Source organism: Mus musculus, chromosome 15 (assembly GCF_000001635.26).
Source record: "Mus musculus strain C57BL/6J chromosome 15, GRCm38.p6 C57BL/6J".
In the NCBI taxonomy this organism is placed as follows: Eukaryota; Metazoa; Chordata; class Mammalia; order Rodentia; family Muridae; genus Mus; species Mus musculus.
The window spans coordinates 8827957-8842205 of record NC_000081.6 but is presented as its reverse complement, the minus strand read 5'-3'; the positions used below and the strand labels follow the sequence as shown (position 1 = coordinate 8842205).

The 14249-nt window shown below is 42.5% G+C and overlaps 1 long non-coding RNA gene across 2 annotated transcripts in view; it reads right to left on the bottom strand.

Moving 5' to 3' along the window:
- Positions 1 to 14249, bottom strand: part of Gm31340 — a 153458-nt gene that overhangs the window by 22278 nt on the left and 116931 nt on the right. For both annotated transcript variants that reach the window (XR_383822.2, XR_875029.3), the window contains one exon: positions 4208 to 4288. This is a non-coding gene — a long non-coding RNA (predicted gene, 31340). The remainder of the gene's footprint in view (positions 1 to 4207; positions 4289 to 14249) is intronic.

The following is a 14249-nucleotide window of genomic DNA, read 5'->3' as shown; positions in this document are numbered from 1 at the left end:
CTAAAGCAGTCAGAGAAGACTTCACGGAAAAGGAAAGGTTTGAAAGCCATGAAGAGGAGAGCCATGGGGATGATGGAAGGAGCGCACTGCCAACCAAGCAAACAGCAAAGCACATCTGAGAAGGTGGGAAGGCTGGCATGAAAGCTGATGCTGGGGGAGAATTACGAGGCCTCGGTAGAGGAGCTAAGGCAGACAAGCAATAGGGACATGTGAGGCACAAGAAAAGATGGCGTCGCCACAGCCAAGGAAATGACGTTCTGGCAACTGTGTTGAAATGGACTAACAGCCATTGGCAGCCCAGAGAAGGACAGGGCCTGCAACATGGCAACTGCATAAGACCCAGAAAAATAAGAAAAAAATTGTGTAAAAAGCCATAATTATCAAGATTCCATACTTTCTGCAGTTAATAAATCATTGTTTAAGGGCCCCCATATGACTTGATTCTCAAGACAACAGATTTTATACCAATGGATATTATGCTTCTCACATAGCTAAGGAAAGGGAACCAAAAGAGGTCAAGGTCTCATCCAGTTCTGCAATCAAGGACAGTTTCAAAGCTGAAAATGATTCTTTATAAGTTCAAGGAAAACACTATAGATAAAGGGTCATGGGTCTGCCAGCCTTGTCCTCACTCCATGTGACAGCAAGCAGCTTGCGTTGGGTTTCTCTCTTTCTCTCTTCCCCCTTCTTCTCTCCACTTCAATTTTCTCTTATTACTCTCCTTTCCCCTCTCTCTTCACTCTCTAGCTTTGTCTGAAGCATGAAATACACTCATAAAAGTCCTCAAATGGTTTTTTTAAATTAGCTCTTTGAGGATGCCATATAATGAACGTTCAACATATGTGCCTCTCCTAACTCCCCCTACACCCACTCCCTCTTCCCGACTGACACAATTTTGTGTCCTCTCTCTCTCTCTCTCTCTCTCTCTCTCTCTCTCTCTCCTTCTAACTCATTGGAAACAATTTGTGCTGTCCTCCTCAGTTAGGGGTGGGGTTTTGTACCCACCTCCCCTTGCCACGCTGGGATTTTGTCTTGTTTGCTCTTGTTGCCACAACCAGACCACTGTGCATCTATGTGCAGCTGCCCTACTGGGTCTGGAAATGTCTCTTCAGTCATCTACTGCCTCTGGATCTTAAATTCTTCCTGTGCCCACTCTTGTAATGATCCCTCTAAGCCTAAACATGGCAGGCTATAGCCAGTACTCTGCTCTTGGTTGCCCAATTTAATGAACTTAATAGCAATAGGTAAGACCCTATTGCTGATGGTACCACAAAATCAGGTGAAAGAATGTGACAAAATCAAGCCAGGATGGACTGGGATCTTCGTCCCTACTGACGAGTTTCCATGGTGCTAGAAGGTACCACTGATGCTACTGTAGGAGAAGGTATCAGTCTACCCAGCTGGGAAACCAGAGAGCTACAATAATCACTGGTCTACAAGACATGGCCACTGGTGCAGTGGTGACACAAACACCCTGGGAATGACAAGATATGTTCTGATTGAAGTTCAGGTCTCCTCCACAAGATGTAATTCACACCTGGCACTGTTATTAACCTGTGGATAAACAGGTCATAGGCCCTAGGGGAGAACCTACTACTATTTTTCTGCTACAAAAACAGACTATTAGGTGACGTCATATACCCATAGTTTAGCTCATCTCTCAATCCTCATCAGGGAAGCTCCTTTGTGCAGTCAGTGGTGATTGACACAAAGACCCACAACTATCCCAGGTGCAGAAAATGAGAGACTGTGGAGTCCTCAGACTTAAAAAGAGGTGTTGCGCCCACCTCGTCCGGCAAGGAAAACGCAACACAGTCGGATACTTCTCAACAGCTTTATTCCAGGAACTCCTTGATGCTAAGGGAACGCCGGAAACCCAGGGAGGACTCCTTATATACACCCCAGCACAGGGAAAAGCTTTGTGTCCTCCTGGGATTGGTCAGTCTGCCGGCACCTTAATTTGCATGCACCCGCTCGGGAGGGGTTGGCACCAGATTCAGGCTAGCGCCTGCGCAGTGGTATTGTTTACAGCGATGGTGTACCGGAGACCTGCACCATCTTTTAGGTGCCGGCTGCCTACAAAGAGGTTTTGTATTTAAATTTTAAATTTTTGAGAATTTCATAAATAATATACTTACATCACTTTCACTCTTCTTTCTCCCCCATCCAACACTTTCCATATCAGATTCCCTCTGAAATATATGACTTCTTCTTTAATTATTATCATTACATATATGTATCTGAGTACAAGTATATGCATATATGGGATACATACACACACACACATACACACACATTTAGTGCTACTTAAATGTTCATGTGATCATGGCTGATCACTTTGGATTGGATAAATTGTCTGGGGAAACTGATTCTCAATGTCTTGCTTGTAGCTCTGCATCTAGGGGTGTGACCTCATGAAATTCCCCCCTCCCCACTGGCCAGTTAATTGGTGCTGTCAGTACGCAGGTCTTGTTTAGCAGCCATACAGTTGAGATTTCAAGGGTACAGCTTCTCTATCACATCTAGAAGCTATTACCTCACAGTAGGTGTCCTGCTTCTCTGGCTCTTACAGTCTTCCCATTCCTTTCTCATTAATTCCTCTATGCCTTAGGGGCATCAGTGTATGCAGATGTATCAGTGGGGTTGAGTGGCTCACAGTCACTCATTAGAGAAATCAATTTAGAACTGACCTGAAAGTCTCCTCCTGGGGAATGAGCTCTCATAATAAATAAGGTGTTGTGCAAGCTAACAGGAGAGAAAGGCCACTAGCATTCCTGCACAGTTGTAAAGCCTATCGACCACAATAATGACCAGGACAGCAAGATATCCTCAACAGTGCAATAGTGACACTTTTGCCTGGGGAGTAACCAACAGTTACCGAGGTGAACTTAAGGTCTGCTCAACAAGTGAGAAACCATGCAATCAATCTAGCCATCTACACGTGGTTGGTGAGGCCATGGAACCTAGAGGAATATTTATTACAGCCATTTTCTTAAGCCAATATATTCTCTTACTTGTGTCCTAAACCTTTATTTTTAATTTCAACCTTTTAATCAATTCTTTGCACCCATCCCTCTGTATCTGCCCTCTGCCCTTGCAACCTCCAGACTAAAGAAAACAAAACAAAACAAAACCACAAGCAAAAACAAGATCTTGCCATAGAAGCTGTGGTGTTGTCACAGAGTGTCACACAGTACATCCCTGTGTCCAAACAGCTTTCCTTGTAAGTGTTCATTGCAACATATCATTTGTTTGGTTCAAGGCTTTTGCTACACTATCAATCCTGTATCCTTACCTGGACTCCTCTTAGACATCCTGTTGCTGCCCTGCATCATGGAGATGCTGCAGCTTTGGTTCTGCAGGACTGGCCCCTTAACATGCTCCAGCAGTTCACAGATAGGGTAGATGTTGGGATGAACTAATTCAAAGTCCTGGAACTGGACCTAGGTAGTAACCAAGTTGGTCTGTCCCTCAGAGGTCCTGTATCAATACCACCAGGGCCAGCTCTACAGTGTTGCTGGGAATGGGGCCTCTGGGACCATTCTCCTGTGTGATGTAGTCCTAAAGTTTAGTCTTTATCTTTATTCTAAATCTTATAACCTTATTTTTATACACTCTAAATACTTACCTTTATGATAAGTGTAGCTCTCACCCTTCATCCAAGAAGCTTCCTTTTACACCAAGTAGAATTTTGTTTTGTTTGTTTTGTTTAGAGAACTTTTGTAGTTTCCAAATGGACAACCAATTTGAAGAGCTGTTAAAGTGCATGCCAAAGTTGGCGTAATAAATTCTTGGGACACCAAATTTGTATTTGCCTTTTTTTCTCTTGGTGCTAAGCAAAACCAAGTAATACAAAATTTACACTGGAAATAATACAAAGATTTCGTTTGCTTTGAGCTCTGTCTATGGAAGGACAGAGAAACAGCGGCAAACACACAGTCATGGGACTGTCTAGAATCCATCTAGCTAGTACTTCCTGCTGAAAGGAACACAGCTCTCCAGAAAAACAGCTCTGTGTCTTCATCATCTTGAATCAAAAAAAATTATGATTGCTCAGGGATCAACAAGAGTATGACAGAATACATGGGAATATGGCTGCCATTGGAAACTAGGGAAGTTGAGCAACCAAAAAAAAAAACAAAAAAAAACAAAAAAAAAAAGTCTGACTCAGGATGGATTCAGCTCAGTTGGTAGAATTCTGACCCACCATTCATGAAGCTCTGGCTTGGTTCCATCTCCAGCATCACATAAAACCCAGCATAGTAAGATACACCAGTCATCTCAGCACCTGGAGAATAGAGGCAGGAAGACCAGGAGGTCAGGGCATCCTTAGCTATATAGTAAGTTCAAGGTTAGCCTAGGATACATGAGATCCTGTCTTAATACCAAAACACAATGAGATGTCACCTCTTACGAGTAAGAAGGTTAATATTAGGAAAAAGAATAGCCGGGCATGGTGGTGCACACCTTTTATTCCTAGCACTCAGGAGGCAGGCGGATTTCTAAGTTCAAGGTCAGCTTGGTCTACAAAGTGAGTTCCAAACAGCCAGGGCTACACAGAGAAACCCTGTCTCAAAAAACAAAAAGCAAAAAAAAAAAAAAAAAACAAAAAAAAAAAAACAAAAAAAAACAAAAACAAAAAAACAAAAAAAAGGAAAGAGAATAAAAAACACACGTTGACAGTCATGCGGGGGAAAAGAAGCCCTGGTGTGTACACTATTAGTAGGAAAGGACATTGGTACAGCCTTTGTGGAAAAAAAAAAAAAAAAACATGGAAGTTCCTCAGAAGATGGTACCAATTCTAAATCCGATAGAGGGCTACTATCCAATATATACAAAGGACTCAAAAAGTTAGACACCAGGGAACCAAATAACCCTACTTAAAATGGGGTACAGAGCTAAACAAAGAATTCTCAGCTGAGGAATACTGAATGGTTGAGAAGCACCTAAAAAATGTTCAACATCCTTGGTCATCAGGGAAATGCAAATCAAAACAACCCTGAGATTCCACCTCATACCAGTCAGAATGGCTAAGATCAAAAACTCAGGTGATAACAGATGCTGGTGAGGATGTGGAGAAAGAGGAACACTCCCCCATTGCTGGTGGGATTGCAGGCTGGTACAACCACTCTGGAAATCAGTGTGGCTGTTCCTCAGAAAATTGGACATAGTACTACCAGAGGATCCCACAATACCTCTCCTGGGCATATATCCAGAAGATGTCCCAACCGGTAAGAAGGACACATGCTCCACTATGTTCATAGCAGCCTTATTTATAATAGCCAGAAGCTGGAAAGAACCCAGATGTCCCTCAACAGAGGATTGGATACAGAAAATGTGGTACATTTACACAATGGAGTAAGTTGTGTACACTAGTCAGCTATTAAAAACAATGAATTTATGAAATTCTTAGGCTAATAGATGGATCTAGAAGTTATCATCCTGAGTGAGGTAACCCAATCACAAAAGAACACACAGGATATATACTCACTGATAAGCAGATATTAGCCCAGAAACTTAGAATACCCAAGATACAATTCACAAACTACATGAAGCTCAAGAAGAAGGAAGACCAAAGTGTGGATACTTCAATCCTTCTTAGGAGGGGGAACAAAACAACCATGGAAGGAGCTACAGAGACAAAGTTTGGAGTAGAGACTGAAGAAATGACCATCCAGAGAATGACCCACCTGGGGATCCATCCCATATACAATCACCAAACCCAGACACTATTGTGGATGCCAACAAGTGCTTGCTGACAGAAGCCTGATTTAGCTCTCTCCTAAGAGGCTCTGCCAATGCCTGACAAATAAAAAAGTGGATGCTCACAATCATCCATTGGATTGAGCATAGAATCCCCAATAAAGGAGCTAGAGAAAGGACCCAAGGAGCTGAAGGGGTTTGCAGCCCCATAGGAGGAACAACAATATGAACTAATCAGTACCCCCCAGAGCTCCCAGGAACTAAACCACGAACCAAAGAGTACACATGGTGGACTCATAGCTCTAGCTGCATATGTAGCAGAGGATGACCTAGTTGGACATCAATGAGAGGTTTTTGGTCTTCTGAAGGTTCTATGCCCCAGTGTGGGAGAATTCCAGAGCCAGGAATCGGAAGTGGGTGGGTGGGTGAGCAGGAGGAGGGTGAAGTGGATAGGTAGAGGGTGTTTTTCAGAGGGGAAACCAGGAACGGGGATATCATCTAAAATGTAAATAAAGAAAATATCCAATAAAAATTAATAAATTTGGGATGGCACACACCTGTAATCCCCATGAAGACCCTAATTCCAAGGTTATCTTCATCTACAGAAGTCAGTTTGAGGCCAGCCTGTCTCAAAAATACCAGAAATAAGGAAATTTTTTGGAATAAATTTAAATTGTTTTAATGAAAGAAAAGTACCTTTAAAATATCAGTGTGTTTTTTAATAAGAGGAATTTCCTGTAAAAATAATTGAAATATTTAGACAAGTGCAATATATAAATTTTAATTGACTCCTGAATTTTTAAAGCTCTGTAGAAAAACATTTTCAAAAATCTATCAAATTTAAGCATGGACTGGGTATCGAGGAAACTATATAATGTGTTCGCTTTTCAAGCTGTGGCTGATGGGCACAATTAATCATGATGTTGATGGCTTATGGTAGGAAAATCTGTGTAGACTCGTGCAAGTGTGACAAACTGTCAGAAAAGGTTGACACTAAGTACAGGTGGTACACACTGTGCTGTCACTAAACTTTCTATCAATCAAAATGGGACGATAATTAACAGATAAAATAAATACAGAGCAAAGAATATACAGTTTCCTGTTGCCTTGACAGGGCTTTCACTGTGTAGTCCTCAAACTTTAAATCCCCCTTCCTCAGCCCCTGGGTGCTATGACAGACATGCACCTCTATGCCCAGCCCAAGTAATGGCCATTTTAAAAGATCAACCAACTACCTGACAAGGAAAAAGGAAGCAGAGTGAGTAAAAAGGCAGAGTGGGCAAACAGCCAAAGCAAGGACAACCAGCTATGAGTTGGGACTTATAACTGAGTCAACTCTCAGCATCTGAAAAAGACCACATAAATCTCTAAGTCAGTCAAAAGAGACCCCTCTTTAGTGCTGAGAGCAAAGCCATGGGAGGGTGAGCACGTGAACCCAAGACCCATGCCATGCCACAGTGGCAGCCTCCTCAGAGCTCTTGCATGCAGTCCGATTCTAGATCAGATACCCAATACTGAGACCTTTTAATACAGTTACTCATCTTGTGGTAACCCCCAGCCTTAAAATTATTTTTGTTGCTACTTTGTAACTGTAATTTTGCTACTGTTATAAATTGTAACGTAAATATCTGATATGCAAGATATCTGATATTGAACCCTCTGAACGGGTTATTTTGACACCCCCCACCTCACAAGGGGTTGAGAACCGCTGGTCTAGGTGCTTCCAGACCTATTTTGTAAAATGTTATCTCCCTTATATTATTTGAAAAAATACTCAAAAACCCCATGGATTACAGCTAAATCACAAAGGGTAAATTCATCCACTGAGATACGGACAGATACACCCGAAAGTACAACACCTTGACCCTCCTCCAAGAATGTAACTAATTGTTCTCATTTGTTTCAGTTGCCTTCGCAACTTGGAAATATCCCAGAAGTATTCTGTGCAGCTGCCTGGTACACCAGGGGAGGAATGTATAGATGCCATGGACCTGGTCCCCACCAGGTCTCACTGTGCTTGATCGTCAGGGAAGAAAGCCAGACTGCCCCACCTGCCTTGCTGACCTACAGTTAAATAAACACCCTCCCAGGAGATGCACAGAGACTGTGGGCAGGGCAAAGGAAGCAGAGGAAGCTCTCCAGGGGTGAGAATCCTGACACCCCTCATCCCAGCCCCCAGTCCAGTTCTGAGAGCCTGGTAAGTAGTCCGCATGTGTTTGTCAACTGAATACATGAATGAATGACCTGATAGCGCCTGTGCGGTTCAGGCTGAGAGGAAGGGCAAATGGATACAAAAACCAAGATGTTGTCACTAAACTGAATGAGCAAATGATTTGAATTAAACCATCTCCCCAGGAATCAATGGGAGGAGAGATCCTTGGTCCTATCAAGGCTCAATAGATGCCCCAGTGTAGGGGAATCAATGGCAGGGAGGTGGGAGTGGGTGGGTGGGCGGAGGAACACCCTCACAGAAGCAGGGGGAGGGAGGATGGAATAGAGGCTTGGGGGGGGGGGGGGAAGGGAATAACATTTGAAATGTAAATAAAGAAAATATCCAATTTTTTAAAAAAAGCCAGAACCTCCTCTCCCCCAGTAAAAACAACAACAACAAAAACAAAACAAAACAAAAACTGGCAGATATGGCTATACACCATTTGTTTTTTAGTAAGTTAAAACAATTTTAAGTTAACATAATAAACGTTAAGACTGCTGCCAATGTAAGTAAGAAAACAAGCCTAACTAGAAACAAATTGTTCGTTTGTGCTGAGAACCAAAGTATTCTGTGACCAACAGCCAAGGCCCAGGCCTCCCAAACCCACTGAAACAACTCTCTCTGGAATTTCCAGTTTAGGGGTGCCAACCCCCAGTCCTTTTTATCAACCACAAGAGTTTTCATTTCACCCCAGAAGCATCACAACATTCTTCCCTAACTTTTCTAAGCCAAGCATCTTAATGTGCCATGTGACTGGGAAATAAGAAGGAAATGCTGTGAAATCAGAGAAGCCATGATAAATCTATAAATAAATAAATCAATGTTCGAAATTCTCCATTAGTCTAGACATGCATTTGTTTCTGCAAAATTCCACATTCCCCAAATCTAGAAAAATACAAGAGAAACTAAACAGTCTCTAGAGTTGCTTGTGCTTGGGGGTGGGAGTGTAGATATGTATGTATATCCCATTAATAGGTTGCTTCTCTCCACTATTTGATTCTCCAAACCAGAAGAGGTACAGCTCACAGGATGAGAGACGCCAAGCTTGTTGGGGGCTGGCACAGGGTAAACAGTTTGGCCTTGCTTAAATTATTTTAAGTAATTGAAAACATCACACTGCTGGCCAGCTGCCCAAGACACAGAATGGTGGACAGGGAAACCAAAGGTTGGGGCTGCTCTTCAAACATGGCCCAAATAGCTAGTTGTACTGGCTGGTTTTGTGTCAACTTGACACAGCTGGAGTTATCACAGAGAAAGGAGCTTCACTTGAGGAAATGCCTCCATGAGATCCAACTGTAAGGCATTTTCTCAATTAGTGATCAAGGGGGAAAGGCTCCTTGTGGGTGGGACAATCTCTGGGCTGGTAATCTTGGTTCTATAAGAGAGCAGGCTGAGCAAGCCAGGGGAAGCAAGCCAGTAAAGAACATCCCTCCATGGCCTCTGCATCAGCTCCTGCTCACTGACCTGCTTGAGTTCCAGTCCTGACTTTCTTCAGTCATGAACAGCAATATGGAAAGTGTAAGCTGAATAAACCCTTTCCTCCCCAACTGCTTCTTGGTCATGATGTTTGTGCAGGAATAGAAACCCTGACTAAGACACTGGTCAAAGGTGGGAATGGTAGTAGATTTAAAGCAAGAAATTAAGTGGTGATTCTAAGTCTGCCCATTACACCCACCTCCCCTTGCTACGCCATCACGGGAATCCACCTGTGGCACGTCCATCTCCTCAGGCTTCTCCTTCAGGCTCCCTTACCAAATCACCTGGTTTTAATTTGATGGAAAATTAGCTCATTAAGCCCCCAGTTCCTTTCCAAGCTTCACCTGAACAGATTGCCCATTTGTGGCCTCTTCTTAGAGCTGTGTTGGTCAAACTCCGATCCAAACTCCAGGGCTGGGATGATGTCCAACTCTGAGTCAGGTACTGTGCTGGGAAACATCTCCTCTTGTAGGCATTTGTTCAATGTCACGGCTCTGAGCTGCGGGCTGGGGGAGAGCTTGCTTTCTGATTTTCCCTTCTTTTGGAAATGCATTTTTGTAGCTTCCCCCAGCCTGAAGCAGGCTGTTGCAAACCTTGCTGCCACTGAGAATGAGACCACCTGGGGTGGAGCCTTCTGACCTAGATGGCTCTATTGTTCTGTCACCTGCTGCTCTCCTCCAAGACACTGCTACCTGCTGAGAGGCCCCTAAGATATTCCGGAGGCACATCCTATCCTGCAAGTCACCTGCGGGCTGGCTCCAGGCACCAACAATGGATTGGTGGGGGATGGGCTTTCCCCTTTTTAAGCACAGTCTCTGAGTAAAATCGTGGGCCTTGATCAGAGAAAAATTGTCTTGGCTTCATTATCTTTTCTCGCAGTTTAAGTCTCTTTCAGCCCCAGCCTGCCTTCCAGAAATACCCAGTTCATGTAGGCCACGGGCCGGCTTACAACACATTTTAATCTTGCTTGGAATATTATTTCTTTCTTTCTGCTCCTGCAGGTTGAAGCCAACAAGCCCGCAGGGTGCCTGCCTGCTAGTCCCAGGAAAGTAAAACAGGCTACAATCTGTTCTGATTCACAAGTCACTACCTAGGGTTTTAAACACTGCTTTTAAAGCTCATATTCTGTTTCAAGCAAAGAAACTCAGGATTACTGCTTGGGCTAATCACTGAGGCCTAAACAAGTCATCTTTATCAAGGCTAGACAGAGCAGGACTGTAACCCCAGCTACTCAGGAGGCAGAGGCAGGAGGATTGCAATTTACTATAGCACTACTTAAGCTATAGTAAAAGTTCGAGGCACTTAATGAGATTACCTCAAGACTTATAAAAAGTTCAAATAGGGCTAGGGATATAGTGTAGTGTTAGAGTATTTGTCTAGTATGCATCATTTCTGGTACGTCAAAACAAGCAAAAAAAGGGGGAAATTCTTCTGGAAAGAGTTATCATTCAGAGTCCCAAGTCTTCCTCCAGAACCATCAGGTAGTGGGTGTGCAAGGAGACTGGGTCAGCACCAGGGCAGGGAAAGGCAAAGGGGAGGATTTGGAGGAAGGAAAGGGAGAAACATAATTATAATTTCAAAAATTAAAAATAAAGCACCTATCAGGAACCCCACATCATTTTAAGAAGTGGTCAAGGAGACATAATCCAGAGTGCTCAGAGCTAAAAACAGCAGGAGTAGAGAGAATTCTAGAGAACATAGTAAATGTGGCCACTTCTGAAATGTAATATTTGTGTTGATTCTTTGGGAATTTCATATCATGCACCCCAGACCTTCCCTGTCAGCTCCCTACCAGTAAAAGTAACTTTTATTCACCAGATGTAATTGTTGTCTCAAGGTGTTGGTCAGGGTTGACCAAGTGACTCCCAAAACATTGTAAATTATCCCTATTGCCTTTGACTGCCTCCCACAAGTTGAAAGTAAGCCCCATTGCTAGAGACCTCACACATTTCAGACCCAGGACTAAGAGGATCTGAGCTGGATCTGACCTGAAAGGCCCTCCTGAAGAGTTGCTCTCAGAGTAATATGCTGTGCAAGCTGACAAGGGAGCAATCAACAATCCTACCAGCTTTAAAGTCTGTGAACCACAACAATGAAGACAGCCCAGGGGTGCAATAGTGGCACTATAGCTTGTGGCTAATCAACAGCTGTCTAATTTTACTCAGAAGGAGGAACATCATGCCTGGAAACCTAACCAGCTACCCAGGGCTAGCTTTTATTATCAACACGATACAAATGAAGTCATCTGAGAAGAAGGAACCTTAAGGAAACTCCTTGCTCGGAATGGCCTAAGACATGTCTTTGGATCACTGTCTGATTGCTAGTTGATTTAGGAGGGCCCAGCCCACTGTGAGCAGTACCATCCCTAGGCAGGTGGACCTAGGCTGTATAAAAAAGTTAGCTGATCATGAGTCAGGGAGCAAACAGAGGAATGAGTCAGTAAGCATCTTCCCTTCATTTTCCTGTCTCCAAGTTGTTGGGGGTTTTTGTTTTGTTTTTGTTGTTGTTGTTGTTGCTGCTGTTTTGTTTGTTTTTATTTAATGCCTGCCCTGACTTCCCTCAATAATGAATTCTGCCCTGAAAATGTAAACTGAAATAAACCACTTTCTCTTCTAAAGTTGTGGGAAGCTGCAAACGCCATTACAAGATGGTGCTGGTTTCTATAAACAACCAATGTGCACATGTGCATAAGAGTTTTTTGCCGAGTCACTGCCTGGCTTGAGGCATATTAATGAGGTACTGGTAGCATAACCAATCAGGTATGGACACGTCACTCCTAGGCCTATATAAGCAGCGCCATTTCTGGGACTTGGGGGTCTTTCGCCTACGCAGTCCATGCTCTCCCAATAAACGTGTGGCAGAAGGATCCTGTTGTGGTGTCTTACTTGCTGGCAAGTCGGGCGTCTCACATAAAGTGGTCTTGGTCAGAATATTTTATCATAATAGAAAGAAAACTAGACTATATGGATATTCACATATGTCATAGATCGATAGATGATAGATGATAGATAGATAGATAGATAGATAGATAAAAGATGTAAAGGCAAATGTAGAATATACATCTGTAGATACAAATATATAAAAATATATTCATCTGCATATAGATACATACATTTATAGATATATGCATATAGTCTGACATTAACATTTTTAACTTAGAATGGCTCATTCAGTTCCTATAAATAAAAGAGCCCAACAGTATGAAAATGTATCCTGAATTTAGTTACTATAATTTTAGTAAAAGTCAACATAAGTTATTGTATATCATAAGGCATGAAAAGTGTAATTTAACAGAAATGCAGGTCTAAATGGGTAGTCATTATTTGAATTATTTCTATAGATAAATAATTTTTACTCTTGGAATAAATCAAAACTGGGCATCAATTATCTTAATATTTTCTATTTTTATATATAAAATAGCTCAGAAATCTTATTTGTGTGAGTGAGAAATGGAAGGGTTTGGGGCTGAAGAGATGGCTCAGAGGTTAAGAGCATTGACTGCTTTTCTAGAGGTCCTGAGTTCAATTCCCAGCAACCACATGGTGGCTCGCAATCAGATGGAATGGGATCCGATGCCCTCTTCTAGTGTCTGAAGACGACAGCTACAGTGTATTCATATACACTAAACAAAGAAAGGAAGGACAGAAGAAAGAACAAGAGAGAGAGAGAGAGAGAGAAGAAAGAAGGAAGGAAGGAAGGAAGGAAGGAAGGAAGGAAGGAAGGAAGGAAGGAAGAGAGAAATGGAGGGGTTTACACTAACAATGTATTCAATCAATTCTTTGAACTTTCTGAGCTAAATTTAATAGTTTATCAACTAACTCAAATTCTTTTTTTTAAGGTTTATTTATTTATTATATATAAGTACACTGTAGCTGTCTTCAGACACAGCAGAAGAGGCAGAAGAGGGCATCTGATGTCATTACAAATGGTTGTAAGCCACCGTGTGGTTGCTGGGATTTGAACTCAGGACCTCTGGAAGAGCAGTCAGTGCTCTTAACCACTGAGCTAATTCTCCAGTGATTCTTAAATTCTTGTTAAACAGAAAATCAGTTCTACAGAGTTTGTTATACAATCTCAGCTACTCAGTTATCATGCCAACCTCGGTAGTTCAAATAATCTCATGGATATTTATTTATTTATTTATTTTAGGTTCTAGATCTCACTTCCTTGACAGGGAGGAAAAATCAACCTTTGAGGGACAATAACCATATCTGACACATTTTAGATGCAAAGCACAGATATACATGCGAGGATACACAGACCATATCTACAGTACTAAATTTTCATGGCCAGCACCACTGAGATGGCTCCACAGACAAAAGTGGTTGCAACACAGACCAGACAACCTGAGGTTTTCCCCTCAGAGCCCACATAAAGGTGAGAGAGAGAACTACTCCAAAAACGTGTCCTCTGACCTCTGCGTGTGCACCATGGCATAGAGCACCACCCCTTCACACAGGCAATAGTAGTAAAACAGTGTTAAACTTAAGATCTCACAATGGGATGATGAGAGGCAAGCCTGTCTAAAAGTCTCATGGGGAATGATAATGACAAAAGGGTGGCACTCTACGGCAAGAGCTCCAAGGGCTGAGAGCTGCATCTTTTGTCTGAAACCAGAAGTAGACATTTGCAGGCTGAGAAAAGGCAACAGTTGTCCCCAACAGGCAAGCTCACAGGCAGTTAATCCGAGACAAGATTTCACATGATTTAAGACACAGTAAATAGACTAGACCAGGGAAAGTGCTTAGAACATGTCTTAACTTTGTATATGAGCATTAATCATCATCAAGAGTATCATTTGGATTGTGTTTTATGGAAGTTCTGAGCATCTGGCAGTCACTTCTCTGACAATGTTGTG